The sequence below is a fragment of the Rattus norvegicus genome, chromosome 2, assembly GCF_021556685.1.
Source record: "Rattus norvegicus strain SHRSP/BbbUtx chromosome 2, alternate assembly SHRSP_T2T, whole genome shotgun sequence".
NCBI lineage: Eukaryota > Metazoa > Chordata > Mammalia > Rodentia > Muridae > Rattus > Rattus norvegicus.
This window is the reverse complement of record NC_141535.1, coordinates 201,521,393-201,526,863: the sequence shown is the minus strand read 5'-3', so window position 1 is coordinate 201,526,863 and position 5,471 is coordinate 201,521,393. Positions and strand designations below refer to the sequence as shown.

The window sequence follows — 5,471 nt, the reverse complement described above, 5'->3', positions numbered from 1 at the left end:
CATGTTGCTGGTTAAAATTCCTCTCACAGATGTTGCTCTAGAGTATAACCTTCAGCACTGTGATTCAACATTGATTGCTTTTTCTTCTTTTTCACAGCAGAATATGCAGCACCTTCTGGCACTGTATAATCAAGATATCAACAAAAGATTTTCTTCGTTCATTGAAGTTAACTTTTAATAGCCTGCACCAAAAGTGAGCAATAGCATCTTAAATCTGCACACCTATTTTTGACTATTAACATTGTAGAAAGTATCAGAGCCACAATATATATATATATATATGCTTATCGAGAATTGCAATACTTAAGAATACCTATTTTCTATAGAAATTAAAATTATTAAGTTGTGTATGCATAGTGAAGAAAAATTGAAATATGATATTAAATACATTGCACAAGTTTTGAAACATTTCCTGAGATTGAGAGAGATCACCACTATTGTGAAATTTTCTTAATTCAGTTCAGATTAGCAAGTAACACCAACTTAATGTAGAAAATGTAAACAGGGGGCTACAAATAGATGGATTCAGTGGTTAAGAAAACTTTCTGTTCTTACAAAGGATGCAAGTTCAGTTCCTAACATTTTCAATTTATCTCTCAACTTCATATACTTTTAATTTCAGGTTCCAGACACCATTTTTGGCCTCTGTTGACATTGTACAAACATGCCACATATTCTTTCATGGAAACAAAATATTCATACATGTAAAAAATAAAAATAAAATTGAAAACAATCTTAAAATTTTAAAAAGTTAGAGGCATATACTATGTTGAGCCGCTAGAATGATAAGTTCAGAAAAAAAAAAAAAACTACTGAAGAACGCTGAAGAATCAGAAGTTTAGCATTCCAAATACATTCTTATGCTTCCTGCACAATGAGTTATAAATTAAGACTCTGTTCAGCTGTGGTCTTTAATATCAAATCAGGGATAAAAGTCATAAGAAGAAGAAACAGATTTCATTCATTATAAACACATTTCTTTCCACTTAGCCCTATGGAACTTTATAAGTATTTTCTATGCTAGTTTCATAAATATTACCCATTTAAAATCACCAGAGTTTGGATTATCATTGTTATGATTACTTCAACTTTAATTTGCTAACTACTAACTTTTCTAGATATTCCACACTAAATATAACTACTTGTCATTCTAGAGTAAGAAGTAGATAAGATTAATATCCACACTTAATGATCATTTTATTTCTAAGATTCCCAATAACTGGTTCTAAAGATTTTGTTAAAAAATTAGTATACAACTTATTCTGAAGTATCCATTGCATATCAGTAGGAATTGCCTTTATATTTGAAGCCATAATATATTATATATATGTATATGTATATATATATATGTATGTATACTGAGTATGTCTAAAAGCAGCATTGTCATATATTAATGTTTTTCACACCAACTGTATCCTTTAACTCTTACAAGTTTTTAGCCAAAAAATCTAAAACACATTCTAGACTTGTCATTGTACTGCTTCCTCAAATAGAACTTGAGTTTGTTACAGATGATGGGGCCATTTGGGCTTTCTTGTCATAATTTAGTATTAGTCAGGATCAAATGAAATGTCCCAAGAAATCAAACATAGCAGAAGAACTCAAAAATCAAGTATGTATTCAAAACAGGTGTCTGTTGTTGTGACTTTTCCTCCAGAATCAATTAGTAAGTTAAGAGATTGAGAGTGGCATGGGTCCTCTTGTCAATATTAACTTGCAGAAGGTCGTGGAAGTGACAAAGATGAAAGGAAGACAATGACACAGAGTATAAGGTTCACTTATTTTGTTTTAAACATTTTATTTTAGTTTTAGTTTTTAATTCAGTGTGTGTGTGTGTGTGTGTGTGTGTGTGTGTGTGTGTGTGTTTCCAAAAAGGGTGATGATTATCTTACAGATAGAGCTATAAGCAGTTGTCAGCTATCAAATAAGACTTTTGGAACCTAGTAAAAGTAGCAAAAGATCTAAACCTTTAGGGCATTTCAAAATGCACAAGAGATAACAATTTGTCATCTTGAGGTTACTTGTGCTAAAAACAAAGTTTACTGTACCAAGCTACCTGTTCATATATTTTTTTTATTGATTATTCTATACATTCCTAGGAGAAGGGCCTTCTCTTGGACTCTGTTCTTTATGGTAGTTTGCATTGTCAAATTTTGATTTTATGATTTTTCTTTTTTTCTTACTGTTTGTTATTCATTTTATATATTTTGTTTTTATCTCTTAGATCGCTGTGTTCATTTTTTTCATGTTTTAGAACATCAATTATTCTTATTCAATACATCCCTATGACAGTTTCCCCTCCCACTATGCCTTCCCTCTCTCTCTTTCGCACATACTCTGTCCCCCCAAGATCCACTTATCCTCTATTTTCTTTTTCAGAAAAGGTAGGCCTAAAGACATGACAGTAAAACTCTGCTAAACATGTTACAATAAGATAAGGAAAAAGCCCTCATATTGACTCTGGACAAGACAACATAACAGGATGAAAATAGTCCCAAGAGTAGTCAAAAGAGTCAGAGATACACATGTTCCCACTGTTAGGAGTCCCATAAAAACATCAAGCTAACAGTCATAACATATATGCAGAGGACCTGGTGCATAGTCATGCAGGCCCCATGTTTGCCATTTCAGTCTCTGTAAACTAATGTGATCTGTATTTAGTTGCTTTGGTGGGTCATGTTCTCCTGATGACCTCCATTCCTGCTGACTCTAACAATCATTCCTTCTATTCTTCCAAAAGGTGACAGATAGAAAAGGAATGTATCAGGATTGGAGTAAAGATGAGGAGGAATTGGGAGGATCCAAGGGAGGGTATAAACCAAACCCACTTGTTATAAACTCAGTGTAATGACATCTATTAATTCTGGGGCTGGGAAAGAGAGCAGGTCATATTTGAGGCTGTTTCCAGGCAGTTTGTCTTAATAAGCTAAGCTCCAGGCCCCAGTGACAGACTCTGTTTTAAAAACCAAAGAGGGGAAACTGTGGTAAGGATGTGGTAGACACCTGAAAATCAATTAATAGCCAAGGTTATGAGGGATGGTCAAATGTGTATCAATGAGCATGAGTACCCACACAATATCTATGTAAGTTCCAATAAAACAAATCATCATTAATTATATATGCTACACACACATGCAAAAATAATGATAATTATAACACTCTTTAAAATAACCTCAGTTATAATTCACAGTAATTTGATTAGGGATCTAACAGGAAATGTATGACTTGAGCAGAGAAATCAATTCATATTTACCAAATGTTAGTTTTAAACATTTAGCTCTCAATTTCCTACCTACATAAAGCTAGACTTCTGATCCTAAAATCACTTCGCTTAATGTTTAGCACTGTGGTTTTGTTTCTTATTCAAAGCAACAATTATAACCATTGCTTTCATTTACATTATAGCATGGAAATTACAGAAAAGAATGGTTAGAGAGCAGAGCAATTCAATAGTATGCTTCAAAATTCTATTGAAGTATATGTGCCCCCAAAGATTTTTTGGTTTATTACAAACATTCTAAAATCAAATAAATACAATCCATGATTCATTGAATGATAAGAATTCCATTCATTGATCCCAGCTCCTAATAAAAAGTTAGGTAAATTGAATTTCTTGAGTGATAGATATGTCTTTCTTTTGGGATTCTTATGTAGCTACAAGTCAAGACTAATGACCAAAACTAAAAATGCCCCTGTGTGATTAAAGGGCTCCACCCTGTAGTGTGTTTACTAGATTTATTTGGACAAGAGGAAGAATATCATCTAATTTAATCAAGAATGACATCAATCATGATTACTTGAAAACTAATTCAAATTTGAGAAAAAATGCTGAGATGTTCCAAGGTACCTGTGGGGATATAAAAGACGAAAGTAGTCTGTGGTAGAAACTACAATTGACTACATTTAGGGGACACCTGGCATCCAAGCTTGCAACCTATTTCCCAGCAGGGTTTCATGCTCCCCTGAAGACTGGATAACTGTCATGGAGTATTCACAGTAGGATATCAGCATCAAGCTCCCTCTGAGTCAGGAGACATTTTCAGGCTAATGAAAACTACTTCCTCCAGAAGATATTTGGTCCAGCACCATGGTGTCACCTAATTCCTTGGAAGTCCTGTTCCAGTCCCAGGATGTTGCAGAGTTGTTAGAAGGTCCAGAGGAAGCCCTCTAAGTGCCAGCTCCTGCCCCACAGGAACCTGGAACTGAGGCCTCTGTCCCTTCTCAAAAACTTAAGTCAACTATGGCTTTCATCTGGGCTTCCTGCAGTCAGTGACAACCAAGTCTGCTATGTGCACGTACTTCCATCCCCGAAATTAGCTATTCTGCCAGCTGGTGAAGACATGCCCTGTGCAGTTATGGGTCAGCTTCACACCTCCAACTGGCACCTGTGCGCGGGCCATGGCATCTACAAGAAGTCACAACACATGACTGAGGTCATGAGACGCTGCTCCCACCATGAGCGTTGCTCTGATGGTGATGACCAGACTCCACCCCCCTACCCCACCCCCAGCATCTTATCTGGGTAGAAGGAAATTTGTATACTGAGTATCTGGATGACAGGCAGACTGTTCAGCACTGTGGTGGTACTGTATGATCTACCTGAGCTCGGCCCCGACTATACCACTATCTACTACAAGTACATGTGTAATAGCTCCTGATTGGGGGAGTTGGGTGGGGCACGAACCGCCGGCCCATCCTGACCTTCATCACATTGGAAGACTCCAGTGGGAACCTTCTGGGACAGGACAGCTTTGAGGTTCGTGCTTGTGATGTCCTGGAAAAGAGAGTCGAACAGAGGAAAAAAAAATTCTGCAAAAAGGAAGAACATTGCCCCAAGCTGCCCCCAGGGAGTGCTAAGAGTACACTGTCCACCAGAACAAGCAAAAATCACTTGATGGAGAATGTTTCACCCTTAAGTTCCATGGGCATGTGCACTTCGAGATGTTCTGAGAGCTGAATTAAAGGATGACCATGCTGCAGAAGAGTCAAGAGACAGCAGGGCTCACTCCAGCTACCTGCACAGCAAGAGGGGCCAGTCTATTTCCTGCCATTAAAAAAAAATCAAGAAAGTGGGGCCTGACTCAGACTGGCAACCTTGCATACTGTCCCCACCACCAACCTCCCCCTCTCCTTTCTTGGCATTTTATGTCTATAGGGTTTGTTATGAGGCTGTGTTGGTCCCTTCCACTGCCTTTTTAGCCTTGAAGATAGGGTTCAGCCCTATCTGGTTCCTGGCATAGGTTGGGGCATGGGTTGGTAGTTGCCAAGTCTCTGCCGGCCCAGCCAAATTCTGTCCAGCCAGTTGTTGGACCATGGCACCGAAAATGAAATTTCACCCTACCCCACACCCTGTAAGATTCTATCTTGGGCTCTCATGGGATCTCTATCTGCCAGGACCCATTGTCCTCCACTCTGCAAAACCAGTCTGCATTTATCCATCCCCAACCCTGTCACCGTCTATTTTTAACCTT

The 5,471-nt window shown here is 37.7% G+C and overlaps 1 pseudogene; it reads left to right on the top strand.

Moving 5' to 3' along the window:
* Positions 1-3,982: 3,982 nt before the first annotated feature.
* Tp53-ps2 (tumor protein p53, pseudogene 2) lies at positions 3,983-4,957 on the top strand (annotated as a pseudogene).
* Positions 4,958-5,471: the final 514 nt, after the last annotated feature.